The sequence below is a fragment of the Equus caballus genome, chromosome 9 (assembly GCF_041296265.1).
Source record: "Equus caballus isolate H_3958 breed thoroughbred chromosome 9, TB-T2T, whole genome shotgun sequence".
Taxonomy (NCBI): domain Eukaryota; kingdom Metazoa; phylum Chordata; class Mammalia; order Perissodactyla; family Equidae; genus Equus; species Equus caballus.
Window position 1 is genome coordinate 22,238,970 of NC_091692.1, and position 22,367 is coordinate 22,261,336.

A 22,367-nucleotide genomic window follows, 5' to 3' on the forward strand; every position below is an offset into this window, starting at 1 on the left:
CAAGTCCATCAATTTTTGATTAAAAACATAGTTTTGTTTTACTTTGTTTTGTTTTATTTCCTGGCTCTAAATTCTAGAAAGGATGTTTTCTTGTGGATCTTTGTATAAAAAAGGCATCAAGTTAGATTCTTTAGAAAATGCGAAAGCTCTGGATAAAGGTTAAAGGTATTTTATTGAATTATATTTGAGTAAGGGTAATTTCTTTGGAGAATTAATCCACTGTAGTTCCAGTAAATTGCTTTTGATGCTCTACTTTGATGGAAGGAGTCACCATGTAGCTCTGTGAGCTCTCTTGCCTCTTAGTCGGTAAAATAGGGATTTTAATTAGATGAACTCCAAGGGTCCTTCTAACTCACAAGGTCGATTATTTCTAAGATTAATTTCATTTAGACTTTCTATTATTGTTAACACATCAGCCAAGCTCAGATGCCCACAGATTAGGGATTCCCATCACCTCCTTTTTGTCATAAAATTAACATTAAACATGTACTGAAACCAAGTTATATACTTTAAGTAAGAGACAGGTCTACCGGAGTAGCTGAAAAACAATGCCTGTTGAATTAATAAGTGAAAACAAATATTTCAAAGTCCCCAATGCCATTTTTATACCTTGTCTTTAAAAGGCTCAGATTAACGGCTACCAAGTGAGTTATTTGTATGTCCTGTGAATTCTAAAGTAAACACAGAAATCTTGCTGTAGCCCATAGCAGTTCCAAGGGTAATCAAATAGCACCAAAGTTCAGGCTGTAATTTCTAGATAAATAAAAATGTAACTACTATAATGGGTCATGAAGGGGAGCAGAATATGACCCCCCAAAATACGCCTCTTTGGCATACTGATTATTTTAAGCCGGTTGTTTTTAAGAAGCAGTAGACACAGAAGAAGCTCTGAAAACTGAGTACAAGTTACCCTTTTGTAAGAGACATTTACATTAGTAAGGCAAATCTCTCTGTAAGGATGTTTCCCTCCCTGGACTAGGAGAAGGATGATTCTAAATTTCTATAAAGTCTTAACAATGGAGAAGGCAACCACTTAAAATGGCATACTAACCTTACTCGTGTCTGCTGTGCTTTTCCTGGTAACCTCCCATAACTGGCCTCGCTTTCCTACAACATCTTTTGTCTTTAGCTGGAGATGTTATTTAAGGTGGTGGCTGGAGGCCATTTCAGAGAGTTACTCAATTTTCCTGGGTATCTTCCCTGTATATAGGAGGTATATTAGTTATTAAACTTCTGTTTGCTTTTCTCCTGGTAATGTGTCTTTTATTACAGGGGAGTACCAGCCAAGAACCGAGAAGGATAGAGGGGAAATTATTTTTCCTCCCCTACAGCGGCACACAAAATATAACCATCAATCTATCGTATTATTGGAGCACCTATATCTCAAGACTGTTTTAAAGAATGAATGCATATGATCTCAGTTCTAAATTTTTAAAATCCTTTCTTAAGGAAAATATATGTTTTTTTTCACTTGGATAGGAGCAACAAACACATGTAGCTCTCTGACACCTCTTAGGAAGTATTATCATTTGTATAGAAGAAATTGTATTTAAATTCAAAGGAAGCTAGATGTTTTTAAATAAAAATAAAAGATATAAATATTATTTTGCAAATTGACTACTATTTATAGGATAGCTTAGGCAAAATAAAACAAAAATTTGTTTTCTTTTCCCCAAGGAAGGTTAGCCCTGAGCTAACATTTGTGCCCTTCTTCCTCTACTTTATATGTGGGACACCTGCCACAGAATGGCTTAATGAGTGGTGCATAGGTCTGTGCCCCAGGATCCAAACCAGCAAACCCCAGGTGGCAGAAGTGGAGTGTGCAAACTTAACCACTGCGCCACCAGGCGGGCCCCCAAAAACTTGTTCTTTTTAATTTAAATTTAAAATGTTTCCATATTTACATATATGATTTAACTTCTAAGAGCAAAAAATTATATAGAAAATAGTCAACGCAGAAACTAAACATTTATCCCTCAACGTTCTGAAAGGAACCATAATTTGTCACCCAAAATATGCCTCTGTGGCATAGGATTATTTTAAGCTGATTATTTTTAAGAAACAGCAGACACAGGAGAAGCTCTGAAAACCAAATAGAAGTTACCCTTTTATAAGAGACATTTACATTTATAAGAGAAATCACCATTTGTATGGGTGTCTCTGTCTGTACCAGGAAGAGAAGAATGACTAAGTCTTTAGAAACTCTTATCAATGGAGAAGCCAGGGACTTAAATTTGCATAACAACCATAACCTTGTTTACTATGTTTGCCTGAAAATCTCCCATAACTGGCTTTCTCTACTCCCAACTTCTTTCTTTTGTCTTTAGTTGAAGATAGTATTTAAGGTGATGGCTTGGGTCATTTTGAGGATTTGCTCAGTTTTCCTGCATATCTTCCACATATATGAGAGGCATACATACTGAACTTCTGTTTGTTTTTCTTCTGTTAATCTGGCTTTTATTACAGGAGGTGTCCCAGTGAAGAAGCTAGAAGGGCAGAGGGAAAATTATTTTTAACTCCCCAGTTTGCTGACCTCTGATGGGCCTTTCTGAGATACCATACTCACTCTAGAGCCTACAGAAGGGATTCTGGAAAACTGGAAGAAGCCAGTGAAGGGTAAGAATTCTTACCAAAGTCACCTCTCCTGGATCTCTCTCTATAGTGTCCAGTCATGAGAGGATGGTAAAATTTCACTTTGTCCCTTCCTTTCTAAATTTAGATTAGGAGGAGAAAGTATTTGTGTAACAAGTTTCTTGGGTCTAAAGATATTGGTACAGATCTCTGCTATGTGTACGCTTGTTTCTATGGATCCTGTTCCTCTCAGAGATAGTCATTGTCCTTTGTCTCTGTCTCTTGTGTTATTTGTCATAAGGAGGAGAACTATAGATCTGATGAGGGTTTCCTTTATCCATGTGTTGAGAAGTTGGCTTTGTGACCAGTGAGAATATTCTCTCTGGTCTCTGCCAGCTGCAGGATGCCTGTATCAGCATGCATCTAGCAGACAGCGGAATAGGCGGTGGATCCAAGAAGTAGCATTCTCTTTATTCAACCATGCCAGCTCTCAGGGGAGTCTGTCACAAGGGATCCTGGTCCATAAGGGGCCTTTGTCATTTCAATCTCTGTTGCCTGTTAGTGCTGGAAAGGTCTCCTTCCAGTAGTGGCTGGTGGTGTCAGATTAGCAGTGATTAGAGGCATCTCATTTTCTTGAGGGAAACTGGAGACACTGTTTTCACTACACCATACTTACACCCTGTGACAATGAAGGTCTATGCTTTCTTAGGCTAACCTTGGAAGTAAACTTTCTGGATCTTGTGAGGTCTGCTTCTTCCGTACCCTCTTTTGGGATGCCTTTTGCACCCACAGTTAAGCCATAAAAAGGTTAGTGGTTTGAGTTACTATTGAAATGAAGATCCTACACATCAATGGCCAGATGATGGATCCTTTGAATTGGAACCACTTCTACATTGAGAAAACAAATTTAGAGAGCTCTCATGCTAACCAATTGCCTTATTGATACTCATGGAAAGATCAAACTGAAAAGTGGGCACAAAGGAGTATGGTGGTTACCTTTAAGGACTCCCTTAACAAGATGAAATTACAAAGCCTTTTTTTCCCTCCACTTTCAGGAGACCCTACCAAATTTAGAGAAGAGGGAGAAAGATCAGTGGCCATTCAATCCCTGCTTACAGGACCTCAACTGGCTGCTAAGGAGTGTTCTTCCCACACATGATTATACTGCAGTTATCAGACAAGCCATACAGCTCGTGGGGAAAACCTCCCTCACAAAGGAAGCAGATGACCAGAATTTCTCCCAGACCCTCTTAAAAATGATCAGGAAATGAATCAGCTGAAGGCCAATATTTAGGGGCTGAAAGAAGCAACAGCAAAGGTTTTCCCCCTAAGGCGAACTGGTCTAAGGTTGAATTATAAACCAGTTCAGATCCTGGGCACAGACCTATGCACTGATCATCAAGACATGCTGTGGTGGCATCTCACATAGAGGAACTAGAATGACCTCCAACTAGGATACACAACAGTATACTGGGCCTTTGGGGAGAAGAAGGGAAAAAAAAGAGGAAGATTGGCAACAGATGTTAGCTCAGGGCCAATCTTAAAAAAAAAAATTAAATAAATAAAAGGAATCCAAATAGGCAATGAAGAAGAGAAATTCATGCTGTTTGCAGATGACATGATTTTATATATAGAAAACACCTAAGAATCCATTGGAAAAATATTAAAAATAATCAATAACTATAGCAAAGTTGCAGGGTACAAAATCAACTTACAAAAATCAGTTGCATTTCTATACCTAAATAACAAACTAACAGATAGAGAATTGAAAACTATAATCCCAGTTACAATCACAACAAAAAGAATAAAATATCTTGGAATAAATTTAGCTAAGGAAGTGAAAGAAGTATACAATGAAAAGTATAAGACATTACTGAAAGAAATCAATGATGACATAAAGAAATGGAAATATATTCCAGGCACATGGATTAGGAGAATAAACATAGTAAAAATGTCCATACTACCTAAAGCAATCTACAGATTCAATGCAATCCCAATCAGAATCCCAATGACATTCTTCATGGAAATAGAACAAAGAATCCTGAAATTCACATGGGACAACAAAAGACCCCGAATAGCTACAGCAATCCTGAGAATAAAGCAGAAAGCTGGAGGCATCACAATTTCTGACTTCAAAATATACTACAAAGCTATGGTAATCAAAACAGCATGGTACTGATACAAAAAGAGACACATAGATCAATGGAACAGAACTGAAAGCCCAGAAATAAAATCACACATCTACAGAGAGCTAATGTTGAACAAAAGAGAAAAGAACATAAAATGGAAAAAGGAAAACTCTTCAATAAACGGGGTTGGGAAAACTGCACAGCCACATGCAAAAGAATGAAAGTAGAACATTATCTTTTGCCCTACACAAAAATTAACTCAAAATGGACGAAAGGCTTGAAGGTAAGACCTGAAACCATAAAACTCCTAGAAGAAAATACAGGCAGTACACTCTTTGACAACGGTCCTAGAAGGATCTTTTCGAATACCATGTCTACTTGGACAAGCGAAACAAAAGAAAAAATAAATAAGTGGGACTTTATCAGACTAAAGAGCTTCTGCAAGGCAAAGGAAAGCAGGATCAAAACAAAAATACAATCCACCAACTGGGATAAAACATTTGCAAATCATATATCCAATAACAGGTTAATCTCCATAATATATAAAGAACTCACACAACTTAACAACAAAAACTCAAACAACCCAATCAAAAAATGGGCAGAGGATACGAACAGACATTTTCCAAAGAAGATATACAGATGACCAATAGGCAGATGAAAAGATGTTCAACACCATGAATCAACAGGGAAATGCAAATCAAGACTACACTAAGATATCACCTTACACCCATTGGAATGGCTGGAATCACTAACAAAAAATAACAAACATTGGAGGTTGTGGAGAAAAGGGAACCCTCATACACAGATAGTGAAAATACAAATTGGTGCAGCCACTGTGGAAAACAGTATGGAGATTTCTCATAAAATTAAAAATAGAAATACCATATGACCTAGTTACCCTACTGCTGGGCATTTATCCAAAGAACTTAAAATCAACAATTCCAATAGATTTATGCACCCCTACGTTCATTTCACCATTATACACCATAGCCAAGATGCAGAAGCAACCCAAGTGCCCATCAACTGACGAGTGGATAAGGAAGATCTGATATATATATAGAACGCAATACTATTCAGCCATAAAAAACGACAAAACCATCCCATTAGCAACAACACAGATGGACCCTGAGGGTACTATGTTAAGCAAAATAAGCCAGACAGAGAAAGACAAACACTATATGATTTCACTCATATGTGGAAGATAAACAAACACATGGACAAAGAGACCTGTTTAATGGTTACCAGGGGGAAGGGGTTTGGGGGTTGGGCACAAGGGGTGAAGGGGTGCATTTATATGGTGACTGACAAATAATTATGTACAACTGAAACTTTATAATGCTATAAACTATTATGACCTCAATTAAAAAAAAAGGCAAAGACGAAGGAAAATCTTGAAAGCAGTCAGGGAAAATGACAGGTCATATAGAAGAGTACACGTTTGAAGGGCTGTGATCACTCCTTAAAAAACATAGAGGCAGAAGAGATGGAACCACGTCTTTAAAGTGCTGAAAGAAAACATGAACCCAGGACATGATAGGGAGCAAGACGTCCTTAAGGATCGGAAGCCAAACAAATCAAAACCAAAACTAAGGCTGATGGAAACAAGAGAAAACCAAGAGAATTCATCACCAGACAACTGGCTGTAAAATACTCTGTGAGAGGAACTTCCTCAGGCTGAGGAGAAATGACCCAAGAGAGAAGCTGGGAACTTCAAGAACAAAGGAGAGCAACATAAATGGTTGTCTCTGGAAATATGTGGTGGCCTATTTTTCTCCTCTTAAATTTTTTAATGTATGTATGACCTTGAATGAAAAAAGGGCCCCACAGTCTCAGAGGGTGGTATTCAAGTCTTATAAAGGTGACCCATATGACAACTATGACACAGTGGAAGGTAGAGAATGCATTGGGCTGTAAGTCTGCTACATTTTATTTCACTGGTAAAATGTTATGTCCAATTAGACTGTGAAACAATTTGTACACATAGTGTTATTCCCAGGACAACTAAAAATCATCACAAACTTACTCAAGAAAATTGGAAAAACCTCAATAGTCCTATATGAGGAAATTTGAATAAGGCAGCGAAAACATTTACCACACACAGGTTTCTGTGAGAAAATAAGTTGATTTCTCTTGGGTAACTGCCTAGGAGTGGCTTTTTTGGGTAATATGTTAAGTACGTCCTGTCCCAGGTTCTCAACGATCCTCTGTACAAGTGCCCTTCCCTCCAGAATCTACGTGCACATCCATTCTTCCCTCACACCTTCCAAAGCTGCATCCTAGCAACAGGCCAAACAGTGCCCACTTCAGCTTTGGCCTAGTTGTCACCGGAAGGAGAAAACTCAGTGCTTAGGTCTCTATTGAGGGACAGACCTCACCCATGTGCGCTGTGGGAAGTACCCCGGGCAGGCTGTGGCCTGCACCCTCGCCCCAAGCACTGTGGGGCCAGAACCTGCCAAGAGGGCTTGGCTGCCTCCAGCCCCCACACCATGCCCACTGACTTCCCTTAGCCAGATGGGGTCACCCAGCTGTCCAAGGCCCGGCATCCACTCGCAGTACATCCTACAAGAATCCAGGGTCTACACCCATGATTTCTCATAGCAACTCCCAGGCGATGTGCCATGGTCCTGAAGTCCCTGTGCTCCTTTCTGAGGGTCTTCACCTCCATGTGCAGGCCTGGCCATCAGAGCAAGGCCATGCTATCTGCTCTCACCTCCGAGAAGTCCTGCAGCTCAGCATCTGCAGTGGGAAAAGTCATCCCAATGCCACCCACAACAACCAGGTATCTCCAAGACCCCAACACAGAGAAAATGGTGTTGAGGACCCTGGGAGAGAGCAGGGAAGAGATGGCCAAGGAAGAGGAGGACGCCCCCCAGTCACAGAGAGACAGGACAATCAGGGAAGGGGCCCTGACAACCCTGGGGAGGCATAGTCTGCATTTAGGCCCCTGGGGGTCCAGGGAGGCTTCTGTTCCTTCATGCCCAGGCCTGGGTCTCTGCAGAGAAACCTCCACACAACAAGCACAGAAGACAGATCCATCCAGAAATCCCAGACCTCAGATATGTGCTCCCGCCCCAAACGAAACGCCGTCACGAGCTCATATAGCTCCACCCGAGGGTTCCCGGCAGTGCAGAGGAGCGTCCAATACCCGGATGCCCTAGAGGTCCTCCAAGAAAGTGAGTGAGGAGGGCCGTGGGTCTCCCTCTGCAGCCTCAGGGCTTTCCCAGAGGAACACCTAGCATGGGAAGGATGCAGAGGAAACAGCAGGGCAGACACAAACCCGAAGGCACTGCTCACCCACACCCGACAGGTGCTGGTCTGGACAACATAGGATTCCTCTGCTGCCACACAGGTCAAGGGCCCCTCTGAGGCTGCCACCACCCCCCCAAGGTGGGTTTTCGAGTCACCGTGGAAGACCTAGACTCAGAGAAGGAAGCAGCACTGCGGACCATCAACAGTGCCCTGCGGGGCGAGACTGAGGCCATCTGGGACCGTGGTGCCACACGGCCTTCCTGTTCTGTCCCCTGCCTGCTGCAGGGACTGCTCCTCCACCAGCTGACCCTCCAGCCCCCAGCAGGACTCCACAGCTGGAGAATCAGGAAGATCCAGGTCACCCTGGGCCCAGTGGCCATACTGGAAACTGCTGGAGTGGCCACCTCTGGGCATCCTTTTCTCGGAGGAAGCACATTCACCAGGTCCCCTCTACTCCCTGTCAGAGCCCCTTCCAGGCTCGTCTTCACAATCACTGCCCTCAGCCCTGCTCACCTTGCTGACCCCTACTTCCTCCCCAGGATCAGACAGGGCTGACCTGTCCCCTACACCCCAAACCCCTCCCTCCCTGCTCCCGTCCTGCACCAGGCACTGAGCCAGCAATCAGAAGTCCACCATCTGACTGGCCTGCCCCTGCAGCTGCTGCAGCATCCCCTCCCCACTTCATGTTGACGTCTACCTGGGGGGGCCCTCTGAATGGTGGGGGAGAAGGACATTTGAAATCCACAGCCACAGTGTCAGCTGCAGCAGATGCCAGTTCTGCTCTCCCTGCAGCTCCCAGCACCTCCAGAAGGAAGTCCCCTCACCCATATGCATAGACTCTCCTGTCTCCACTCACCAAGCCCCCTCCCATCACTGATCCTAGTGCCCCTCCCTCCACCAGCCTGCCAATCACTTCTGCTGCCAGTTCCAGCCCCTCAACTAGCACATCTGCAGGCCTGGCTCCCCAGCCAGCTTCTGACCCCGAGGTCACCCCCATGGGACACCATGCCACCTCCCCAGCCTCTCCTCTTTGAGTCTCCCCCTGGCTCCAGTGGAAGCATCTTCCTATCTGCCCAGGCCCTTCAGTTGTCCCCCACTGACAGCATGGCCTCAGTCACTGCCAGCCTGTCTGCAATGAGGTTCTGTAGCCTCACTCAGACTCCTAAACTTCCCGATAACCCTGGAGTCACTGCCAAGCCCTTATCTGGAGCCCCTCATGGGCAGAAGCATGGAGCCACCACCTTACACAGCTCACTCCAGGATGGATCCCTGGCAGATCCACTCCCAGCCTTGGCCCCAATCTCTGTTCCAGGCTGGCCAGGTTTGGGCCCACCACACAGGTAGCTTTTTGGAGTTCATTACCCACACCTTCCATCTTGGGCACTCATACCAGCAGCAGGCCAGCCTTTACTGCCACCCCAGCTGTATTCCCCTCTGGCACATCCACGCCTCTGGCTTTGTAGCTGCCATGAACACAAAGAGCACTGTAACCGATGCTGGACCCAGCATTAGGCAGCAACAGACAACATTTGGCAGCAAATGCCGAGCACCCTTCAGCTTGCAGGACTTGGTTGTACCTAACAGCTTTGGGAGGAGAAAGACCGTCTCAGATCTGATCTGTTTCTTTGGAGTACTTAGCATTACAACACAGACAAGCAGGGCCCTGAGCACAACACAACACTATGGCGGCAGTTCGGGTCCGAACACCTGGGGTCCCGTTCCCCAGAGCACCCCCATGGTGACCACAGGACCCAGCACTAGCAAGAACCCTGGGTTTGAAGGCACTATTGCCCCTTCCTCAAGTCACATCCCCAGGGGCACTCTCAGGAAGAGACACCTTCCTTCCAGCTGAGGGTCAGCACCACTTCCAGCAAGGTGTCTTTAGGGGGTGAGTCTGTCCCCAGGTCCACTCCAAGCAGCCCTGCCTCTGCAGGGGGCACAGTGAGGAGCAGCCTTGCTGTTTGGGCCCCTTAATCCTCTGTCCCTGTGGTCAGAGTCCTCCGGACAGTAGACAGGGGCTCTTGGCCAGTTTCCCTCCAGTCCTGGAGCAGGCAGGACACCCTCTGCCACCTACAGTTGACCATTCCCCTCTCCTGGTCTTCCTTGCAGAACTCTTGTCTCTTTCCCATAACTTACAATAAAGCCTTGCTCTTTAGGAGTAGACAAACCAGCATAAAGGAACACATGGCTAATGAATGCACAACTAAGAAATAAACACAGAAAAGAAAACGGGAGCTTGATGTTTAAAAGAAAAAGTTTTCCTGCAAATTGCAGATTTTAGTTAACTTCTCAACGTATTTCTGCCACCCTCCTTCAAGGTGGCCCTGCAGTAAGAGTGGGCTTCATTCACATCATTTCTTCTAATAGGACTAATGATTTCTTTAGAGTCATTATTAGGAAACTGAGAGTTTTGTTTGGTTCCTTCCAACAGCATCAAATGGCACCACAAGCTAATTTAAGGGAGGAAATTAGGTCTTTGACCAAGGTTCTTTTCCTCCTAGTTTTGCACAGTGTCTCAATTATTTTAATTACACAAGCAAAAGATTGCTTATCCTCTCCACACTTAGTTTTCTTAAGAAATGCATCTTTTAAGACTCATGTCAACTCCAAAATGAATGAGCTGGGAAAAGATAAATTTGAAAAACGCTGCAACTCCAATTTTCTTCATATAGAATAAAGGTTTGTGGTTTAGAAGAAATTACGTGGTTTTCCAACACCACATAATTCCCACCTCCAGTGACAACCTCCCCTCGTCATTACCCATCCTCACTATTCCAACTTCATCACCACAGATCAGTCCTGCCTTTCTCAGAACTCCATAGAAATGGAATCATATGGTATGCACTCTGTTGGGTTTGCCCTCCTTCAGTCAACATCATGTCCATGAAATTCAACCATGTCCTTGAATGTATCAGCAGTTCCTTCTTTCTTTCTGCTGTGGGACTTCCATTGTATGAACAAAACACATTTATTTCTCTATTCTACTCTTGATGGACATTTGGACCACTTTCAGTTTTTGGCTATTAAAAGCTGCTAAGAACATAATAGTACAGGTCTTTGGTGGACATATGCATTCATCTCTCCTGGCTACAAACTCAGGAGTGGAACCACTAGGCACAAACATATCTAGCTTCAATGGGAATACAAAATTTTTTCCAAAGTGACTGCACAAATTCACACTCCCCTTAGCAATATAAGAGGCACTTTGATGGAGGTGCAGTGGCTTTCTGTTTTTTCAGGTTTTCTAAGTTCTCAATTGAGATTGTGCCTCCAAAAACCAGAAGTTAGGTTTATTCATTCACTTGATATATTCACTTGAGCTGCTATTGTGAGCTTGGTATTGGAAAGCATTGCAGAATATAGTTTATTTATAATCTGGCAAGTGAGCCATAAAGAAACTGGAGAGCCACATGCAAAAGAATGAAAGTAGACCATTATCTTATACCATACAAAAAATTAACTCAAAACGGATCAAAGACTTGAAGGTAAGACCTGAAACCATAAAACTCCTAGAAAAAAGTATAGGCCATATCCTCTTTGACATCAGTCTCAGCAGAATCTTTTCAAATACCATATCTACTTATACATGGGAAACAAAAGAAAAAATTAACAAATGGGACTACATCAGACTAGAGAGCTTCTGCAAGCCGAAGGAAACAAGGAATAAAATGAAAAGAGAACCCACCAACTGGGAGAAACTATTTGGAAATCACATATGCAACAAGGGGTTATCCTCCAAAATACATTAAAAAACTCATACAACTCACCAACAACAAAACAAACTACATGATTAAAAAAACAGGCAAAGGATACACAGACATTTTTCCAAAGAAGATATACTGATGGCCAATAGGCACATGAAAAGATGTTCAACATCACTAATCACTAGGGAAATGCAAATCAAAAGTACAATGAGATATCACCTTACACCTGTTAGAATAGCTATAAATATAGCTAGACAAAAAATAACAAATGTTGGAGAGGATGTGGTAAAGAGGGAACCCTCATATACTGCTTATGGGAATGCAAACTACTGTGGCCACTATGGAAAACTCTATGGAGATTTCCCAAAAAATTCAAAATAGAAATACCACATGACCCAGCTATCCCACTACTTGGTATTTATGTAAAGAACTTGAAATCAACAATTCCAAGGGACTTATGCACCCCTATGTTCATTGCAGCATTATTCACAATAGCCAAGATGAGGAAGCAACCCATTTGCCCATCAACTGATGAATGGATAAAGAAGATGTGGTATCTATATGTACAATTAAATACGACTCAGCCATAAAAAAAGACAAAATCATCCCATTTGCAATGACATGGATGGACCTTAATGGTATTACATTAAGCAAAATAAGCCAGAGAGAGAAAGACAAACATCGTATGATTTCACTCACATGTGGATGTTAAACAAACACATGGACAAAGAGAACAGATTAGTGGTTCCCATAGGGAAAGACAGTTGGGTGTGGTATAAGGGGTAAAAGGGCACATATATGTGGTGACTGACAAAGAATAATGTACACCTGAAACTTCACAATGTTATAAACTATTATGACCTCAATAAAATAATTTTTTAAAAAAGGAAATGATTTTCATCAGAATGAAAAAAATGAAGCATTTTGAAACTAGGCAAATGGAAAAATCTTCAATCTTCTCCACAAATATTAGTAAAAAAGCTTTAGCCATCTGAGCAGGTAAACTTAACTTTTTCCAACTGCCAGAAACACAATTTGGATCCAACTGTTCTTTTATAAACTGTGAGTTTTGTATTATTGTACCTGACTCTTGGCTAAAATTTTAGAACGAATGCTATAAGATCACTGTGTCTGTCTATATGTTTACATGTGTTTATTATGTGTGTATTGTAGATTTGTGATATTTTTCTACCTCCAGATGGTATGGCAAAAATTAATTTTTAAAAGAGCTCTATTTGGTTCATTGGAAGGACACAGATTGGGTATCCTCAAGCTCTCAGATATATAGATATTAACCCACATGCTTTTCAAGTTAATGTGATCTGAGATTATCTTTGGTAGGTAAAAGCTAGTTTGTTGGTTGGTTTAATTAAAATAGGTGTGTGTTCAGAATAAAATAGAATGCAGATATACAACTTTTATTCCACCTGGTTTTATAAGTCATAAGTTCACGTTATCTCTGTTACAAAATTTGTCAGCAAGAAAAACAGCTTGGCATGATGGCTGATTTTGTCTAATATCTCATGATGTTTTCATGAGTATTCTAAACACAATGGTTGAGAGCAAGTAATTTAGATAGACGTGAGAAGGATAAGAGTTTTTAGGTGAACTTTTCAGCAATAATTATGTTTTATGATATGCTTACTTAAAAATAGCTTTCCCAAATCTCCTTGGTAACCTGAAACTGTTGAGTTTTGCTAAGTTAAAGGATGGGAAATTCATTGAATATCTAGATAATTTCCAAATAAGACGAAATATTGAACACTATTGAATGTAGTTTTATCTACTTTTGGCTTCCTACTACAGAGGAACTTAAGACATTTGGGTCTGTTGGTAAGCACATCTTCTGCCATATTGAAAAACTATAGTTACGCATCACTCAATGACAGGGATACACTCTAAAAAATGCACTGTTAGGTGATTTTGTCATTGTGTGAACATCATAGAATATTCTTCCACAAACCTAGATGGTATACCCTACCATACACCCAGGCTACATGGTACTAGGTTTATGGGACCACCATTGTATATGTCCTTTGTTGACCAAAATGCCATTATGTGGTACATGATTGTATACTATGAGGAGGTGTATGCTTCTAGAAATTATGAAATGTATTCATAAATTTGCCTATCTAAATACTGGTATGATAGACAGTTCACACTTGCTTGTTTCTTGGTTTTTCACTAGAAATTAAGGTTTCCAAGGGTTAAGAATTCCAATTAATATATTTAATTAAAGCTACTAGAAATAATAAGGGAACTAATACTGTATGCAAGGAAAGTAGGGTTTGTTTTTGACTAAGAAAATGTATAAAGTATGGAGATGCATTTTTGTTAAGGGAAAAGACAGTAATTGTGTCCTAAAGTAAAATTGGTTATTTCCGAATGGGAAAGGAGAAAATGGTAGAGAAAGTTGGGAAGAGAGAGAGAATTTTACCTTGTGTAATCAAGCTGGCTAAAATTGGGTTGTTATATAAAGGTTTTAAAAATAAGCTTTAATATCAATAGTGCACTTACAGAAAACTAGAGCTTAATTTTCTTTCATTTATTAAAAGGACAAAGTTTTACTTTTATTGGACTATTGGTCTAATCCTGATAAGAGAGTGTCAAAGATTGTTTTTTATCTTTTAAGTAATCTTCCTAGAAAGAAAAGATTTTCTGTTTTATCAAAATAATTTTCCACATTTCACGTCGTTTTATCAATTCTTCGATTACTTAAAAAAAAACCCTGAGTCTTCTCAATATTATAAGAGCTAAGCTTTGCTCACACATAAAACCTTCTGCAATTGCTCTTAAAATCTTTTGCACTTTATTTAAATAGATAATTAAATATTGTTTCATAATGATCTGTGATCTTATTTATGTGTCCAAAATATTTTATACTTTTTACAAATTTCCCAAAATCATATTTTAAGTGAAGCTTTTTCTTTTTTTTTGCTGGAGAAGACTCACCCTGAGCTAACATCTGCTACCTATCCTCCTCTTTGTGTGTGTGTGTGAGGAAGATTAGCCTTGAGCTAACATCTGTTGTCAGTCTTCCTCTTTTTGCTTGAGGGAGACTGTCCTTAGCTAACATTTCTGCCAGTCTTCCTCTATTTTTTATGCGGGATGCTGCCACAGAGTGGCTTGACAAGTGGTGCTAGATCTGAACTCAGATCCAAACCTGCAAACCCCAGGCTGCCAAACTGGTGTGCGCGAACTTAACCACTATGCCACCAGGCCTGGTCCATATCCTCCTCTTTTTTGCTTGAGGAAGATGAGCCCTGAGCTAACATCTGTGCCAATGCTCCTCTATTTTTTTGTATGGGGGACACCTGCACAGTGTGGCTGGTGAGTAGAGTAGGTCTGTTCCTGGAATCCCAACCCACAAACCCTGGCCAACAAAGCAGAACACATGGAACTTTAACCACTCAGCCATGGGGCCAGGCCCAAGTGAAGTCATTTTGATCTGGAAGTAACTCTAGGATTTTCCAGAGGTCCCCCAGAACTTCTTAAAAGATTTTTTCTCTCTCCTTATAAAAGACAGGTACTAAACTAATTAGGCTTCTTTGATATGTTAAATTACATTGGGAAGTAGTATCAAATAAGAACTAATACTAAGCCATCTTTATGTTGCATTGTACACATAGATGTTAATATGTGTTTCAGAAATTGTATAAGATTCCTAGAAATCTGATATGTCCTGGTACAATATTATCACTTGTGATTATAGTTATTATCTTAAAATGTTGCGTATTACAGAAATAACCAAATTTCCTTGTCAATGGCATTATAATGAACTCTCATCAGACTTTCAATCATGGCCATTTCTAAGTCATTTTGTCAACTACAGAAGTTATTTTTTTACCCTGATCTTTTGCAAATGTGTTTCATCTTCAGAAAGATTCATGGAAAGGACTCTGACATGCATAGGTTTCTGATAACTTTAAGATCATAGCATTAAACTGGGTAGGACTTTACAGAACTCTAAAGAAAAACTAGATTCATAAAATTGCTAACAAGATCAAGATCAAGAATTAATTACATGGCACTAAATGAACTAATGAGGATGATCATAATGTTTATGACTTTGTGTTTGAAACATTGCTGGTTCTTTAATGTTTTGTTTTTCCAGATTTACGGAAATCCTTTCTCTTGAGCTATCTATGACTTACAGGAATTTAGTAAAGTATATCTTTACAAACAAAGATGAAACAATTATTTCCCCTAAATGATCCCCCAGAATTTGGAAACACTATTAAGTATTCTTATTATCATGGCAATATAGTTGCATAAGTTCAAAAAGAATCTATTTTTCTTATAACAGTTGGAAACATTGGTTCTGTTACAAAGGCTTACAGGAATGTCATATTTGAGAATGATAAGCATAGGCTCAAATGTGTCAAGACAGCTTTAAGGAACTAGGGTTGATTCTTTGGAGCCAATAAAGCCCGTTAGAAAAACAGCCTTGTATCTTGCTTACAGAGTTCCTGGCAGCCTAACCAGGTAAGTAAGGAAGGTCACTTCCTGGCTCAGGAAGTTCAGAATATTTTGGGGACCTAGAGAAGAGAAAAATTTACCCAAATCTATTGGTATTGCAGGTGAAGTATGATGGCAAGTGCTTTGCTTTGCTTCCTAGCCTCAAGGCTTGTAAAATTCTAATCTGAGATTCCTTAGGAGAAGTTCCAGAAAAGCAGTTTTATAAGAGGCTACATGATCAATCACTATTCTTGCTGAACTTATGTAAATAATCAGGTCAAATTTATTGATGTTAGATTTAGTTTGCAAACAATTAGTCTTATTGTAATTATCTTTGGTAGAAATAGGGGTTATTACAGAGAGAAATTTCAGTTTTAGTAGAAACTATAATATACCTTTGTGGACTGATTCTAGTCCTGTTCATTGTCTTTGATGTTTTGTTATTTACCTGTAACTGGACTTGATCCTGAATTCTAGTTTCCTCAAATAATCTGGCTAAAACTCTCCAAACTAACATTTCCAATTTTCTCCCACTCTTTGTACTTGGAATCACTATGAACAAAAACTTTCCTTTTCCCCCTGGAACCCTGCAAACTGAATGTGAATGACTTGATATAAACTTCAGAAAAATCGCCACAACAATAGCTTATGTGTAGACAATCTTCATGCTTGTTACTTTGTGGGCTATTTAGAAAGTTTACCTAAACACCCAATAACATCATCAGAGACATTCAAATTGCAAAATTTGCTTTGACCTCGAGATCTAGAAATCTAGATATCTTTATCTGGCTGACCTGAGGACTCAGACAGGCTTTATAATCTGCTCTAAACCATTAACCTTTGTGGGGATTTTTTTATTTCAATAGAAATGCTTCTTATTGAAAACGTTATTGTTTGCAACATATAGGCTTAACTTTGGGAGCCCACCTGCATCACTACCTCCTGAAATGAGATATAGCTGTTTGACTGAACTGACCTATTCTCAGGACTGAGATACTGCTTCAGCGAGATGGAGCAACTCAGCTTCTGAGCTGTTAAACCTCTCCCAAGTTTTAAAGGTGAGATTGAAAGGGAGCAGAATTTGTCACCCCAAAATATGCCTCTTTGGCATAAGGATTATTTTAGGTTAATTATTTTTAAGAAACAGTAGACACCGGAGAAGCTCTGAAAATCAAGTAGAAGTTACACTTTTACAAGACAGTTATATTTATAAGGAAAATCTCCATTTGTAGGGGTGTTTCCCTCTCTGTACCAGGAATAAGAGAATGATAAAATCTTTAGAAATGCTTATTAACAGGCCAGGCAGGGCCTTAATTCTGCATAACAACCACAGCCTCTCTTACTGTACTTTGCCTGAAAACCTCCCATAACTGGCTCTCCCCACTCTGAACATCTTTCTTTTGTCTTTAGCTGAAGACACTATTTAAGGTGATGGCTTGGGCCATTTCAGAGAGTTTCTCAGTTTTCCCTGGTATCTCCCATGTACACAGGAAGTATATACGTTATTAAACTTGTTTGTTTTCCTCCTGTTAATCTGTCTTTTATTACAGGTGGCGTCTCAGCCAAGAACCTAAAAAAGTAAAAGGGAAATTATTTTTACTCCCCCACAGTTCAAAGAAATAACGTTAGTGTTCTCACTTCCAATTCTGCTCCACTCCAGCTGAATCTCCACACAGCAGTTAAACTGAGCTTCTTAAAACATAAATTTGACCTTGCCATCTCCTGCCCAAACTCCTGAAAGCTTCCTTTTGGGTTAAGGAAAAAAAATCCACACTCCTTACTGTGGCCTGTAAAGCCATGATAGATGGACTCCTGTCCACCTTCTCATCTCATACAACTCCCTAGCCTAACTCACTAGACTTCCCTCACTCTGGGGTTTCAGTTCCCCAAACACAGCAACCATATCCTGACCCTGGAACCTGTACCAACTCTCTGGAATGTTCTTTCTTCTGGTCTAATCACAGGCAGCTCTTCTTTAGTCTCTTCTTAATTGCCACCTGCTCAGACAGGCCCTCCCTGACCACTCTGTCAAGAGCTGATCCCAATATTTTCTATTTCAGCTCATGTTTTGTCCTTTCCCAGCATTCATCAGAACTCGTAACTGTTTCGTTGACTTCTTTTCTTCTATGCGTCATTGCAAAATGTAAGTTCCGTGATGGCAGATTTGTGTTGTCCTGTTTACTGCTGTATTTCAAGCACAAGGTAAACCCTTGTTTCGCAGATAACTAAAGGGTGACTCTAAATTTTATCGCTGCATAGTAACACTATAATCAGATTTATTTCATAGTCATTTTCCCATGCCTTTTCCTACTTAAAATCCTCAGCATCAATCTAGTGTTTCTACATAAACTAGAAAAATTATAAACTTTTCTTATCATAAAATGTGATGATTTCTATAAGGACATAATGGTATTTTCACAACCTATCCACGTTAACAAAGTTGTATGGCTCCTTCAAACTAACGTCTTATTAGAGCAGCTCAAACTTAGCACATATATCATTGCCAAATAATCAAATAACAGAACCAAAAGATATTGGGCACATGTTTTGTCAGAGAAGCCACAGGGCAAAGAATTGGTGTGAAAAGTTCTTTCATACTCCCCTATTAGGTCACTTCCCAGATCTTCCTGAAAAGAATAAGTTTTAACAATAAGTTATTAGGCAACCATAACCCACAAGACTATTTGTCCTCTGCCTTTTCTAGACAATTATTTTTCAAACTGCAGTTTATGAAATCAAACTACAGTTGTGAAATCAATTCAGTGGACAATGACCAGAATTTCTAAAAATTAAATACAATAGAAAAAATAGAAAAGAATGGAAAATATCAAAGAATATTGACCAGATTTAGGGTAAATGCAATTTGAAGAAATGCTTTAGTTATGTGTTTGAATGTGTGTGTGTGCATGTGTGTGTGTGTGTGTGTGTGTTGTGTATCCTTATTCTGGATCATAATGTAAATCATAGGTTGCAGTTGAAAACCCCTATACTTGTCAGCAAGAGACAGAAACTAGAGCAGATGACTACTTGTAAAACACATGCATATATCCAGATTTGTTATCCTCCTATAAGGACGTTAATGGAGTTCAGTACAAGCTACCCCAAAATATGGCACCTTGGCATATTAAGCTGAAGGAGTTTGCAAAAATAGCAGAAGCAGAAAGGTCATTCCGACCTTCCCTCTACTCTTCTCTCCTGAAACAGGTCCTTATTGTGAGAGGTGCCCTCCCTACACCCAGGGGAAAGGAGTGCCCTTATCCTAACAAACAGGACTTACTGAATTTCCCAGCCTACTATACAATCTTCATACTCTCTGACCTCTCATATTTCTACGTGAATGCCTACTCTTCACTAAACCTAACATAAAACACTCAGGTCTAAGTGCTTCTTCAGTTCTTCATTTCGTTATGAAGGCTCCTGTGTCACGTAAAACTTAAATAAATTTGTAAGCCTTTCTCCTGTTAATCTGTCTTTGTCAATTTAATTTGCACACCCAGCCAGGGACTCTGAGAGGGTCAAAGAAAATTTTCCTCCTCTACAGTACTCACACAGTTGATTTATTCCTGTCCTTCATACGTTTCATTCTGCCTTGTATTTTAGAATTGTTTTCATATATGTTTCCAACTATAACGTAAGCTCCTTGAGAGTAGGAAGATGTCTTATTCATCAGTGAATTGAATTAAGGCCATGCATTATGTTGGATTAAAGATGGCCGCAAGTTATCTGACACTCTTTCCATTAAGAATCTCCATTAAGGGTCATGCCTTTTCCCTTTCAATCTGGGAGGGGAAGTCTATGATTCTATTGACCAATGAAAATGGCAGAAATGATGACGTGTGGTGTGTGTTTCCTGACCTAAAACTTATGAGGCTGGCAGCTTCCACTTCCTGTCTCCTGAAACACTCACTCACTCTTGCAGCCTGAGCTTCCAAGTGAGAAGTTGGACTACCTTGCTGGAAGAACCAAGGAGAGGGGCCCTGTAACTACCTAGAGGGGGAGAGATGCCCTGCTGAGCCCACCCTTCTAGCCATCTTCATGAAAGTAAAAGCTATTTGTGTGAAACCTTCTTGGGGCTTATAGACCAACTGCTGGTAAATTATGGCCCACAGGCAGCCACCTGATTTTGTAAATAAAATTTTATTAGAATACAACCACTCTACCTATATTTCTATCCCACAAAAATCATGAACTATAATAAAATGGTTGTTGTTCTAAGCCATTTGTTTTAGGATACATTTTTATGCAACAGCAGAAAAGTGGAAGGTAATTCGTCACCTGGAAGTGTGGGGTGGGTGTTGTATAAAAATTGTGACATGTATCAATGGCTTTGGAATTAGACAGTGGACAGAAGCTGGAAGGGCCTCTTGGAGACTGTTAGTGGCAAGGAGGACTTTCAAGATATTGTTAATAAAAGCTGCAAGAGCCTTGAAAAGACTGTTGGTGTAGCCTTGAAAGAAAGTGAAAATATGCTATTGGAAGCTAGAGAATATGGGATACTCTCTCTGTACTGGCAGAAAGTTTAGTATTAGTGTTGCATGTGATAATGAACAAAATGGAAAAGAACCTAATGAATTTGTGGATTTTGCAGAGAAGATTAACAGGCAGAACAGAGAAAGTGCCAACTGGCTTCTAGCTGCCAAGGGTAAAATATGAGAAGAGAGATGAACTAAAGAAGGAACTGGTGAGTTTGTCAGCAGGATTTAGAGGAACTATGAAGGAGCCAGGGCAGGCTGGATATGAAAATAAAACTGTTTCTCACCACAGTCTCTCCCACCAATAGACTCACAAAGTCAGAAATGTCCTCAAGACAAAGGTTAAATCTGGGCTACTACTTGTAAAGTGGGCCATGGGGTAAACAGTGTCCAGGTTTCAAGCTCCTCTACTGAGACCTCAAAAAGATTAGAGGGAAAGCCTAAGAGGGCTTCTAAGAACATTAAGGGCTGTACATCTCAGACCCTCTCTGCCAGAAAAGAGGGCCTCTATGAATCTTAAGATACACTTGGAAAACTCTTTCAACTAGACTAGAAAGCTTTTTTGTATACATTTCCCAGAATACCCTAAATTTCAGCTCAAAGGAGAAAAACAACTAAGTCAGAAACAAATATGTACACGTCTTTTATTTGGTGGACTGGATGATGATTTGATACACAGGTATTCTATAAAGTTTATATGGAAAAGGAGGGATGACACAGAAAGCAGAACTAAGAGCCATAGCAGTCATTTCTAGGGAAGAGGACCAGACCGTTATCAAGGATGTGGTGACCTGTATTTGGTTGGATCAGAATTAGTGTGCAACAGCAACTGCTATGTACCTCTCATTTTTGCCCTTTTGAAGAGGAGGATCTGTGGTTACCCTGTCCCTGTCTGACCATTATATACTGGGAGGAGAGCAGATAAACTCTCCCAATAGTTCACAGTGCTTCAGATTAAGAGGAATCATACCGAAGGACCTTCATCCATACATGACTTTGATTTAATCAGCAGCTTTTGAAATTCAAGGCAATGTTGCAAGGACGTGAAATTTTTTAATTTCAGGAATGTAAGTATTCTGTGGCCAGAAGGTGACCAACAGTCCTTCCATAGAGAGTCATCCCTTTCTCCTTAAACCTAAGGGTGCTCCATGACTATACTGACCAATAGAATATGGTGGAAGATTTACCGGGCCAATTCTCGGGCTTGGTGCTTAAGAGAGTGAAAGTTTCTAGTTCCTGTCTCTTGGGTTACTTACTCTTGGAACCCTAAACTGTCAAATAAGCCCTCTAACTGGTCTGCTCAGGAGAGCATGTGGAAAGGTCATGAATCCACAGCCTTTAGCTAAGAATGAAGCCATCTCTGACTCTCCAATAAAGCCACTAACTGGATACTGCTGTGCATACAACATGGAGAAGAATTGTCCAGTCAGACCATGCCCAAGTTTTGACTTACAAAATCCTAAGATAAAATGAAATGGTTGTAGCTTGAAGGCATTAAGTTTTGGGGTAATTTGTTATACAGCAACAGATAATAAACATACACTTCCTACTGGTACTAAAAGTACACAATTGTATTTTCAATATACCTAATCTCCAAAGTCATTGAGTTTGGAAATGCATGGTCTCTGTTATGAGTTCAACTGTGTCTCCCAAAAAGACCTGTTGAAGTGCTAACTCCCAGAACTCGTGAATCTGACTTTATTCTGAAATAGGGTCTTTGCAGATACAATCAAATTTAGGTGAAGTCATACTGGATTAGGGTGGGCTCTAATCCAATGACTGGT

The 22,367-nt window shown here is 40.3% G+C and overlaps 1 protein-coding gene across 3 annotated transcripts in view; it reads right to left on the reverse strand.

Moving 5' to 3' along the window:
* NKAIN3 (sodium/potassium transporting ATPase interacting 3) overlaps nucleotides 1-22,367 on the reverse strand; it is a 613,676-nt gene that overhangs the window by 503,206 nt on the left and 88,103 nt on the right. The gene's annotated exons all lie outside the window — the stretch shown is intronic.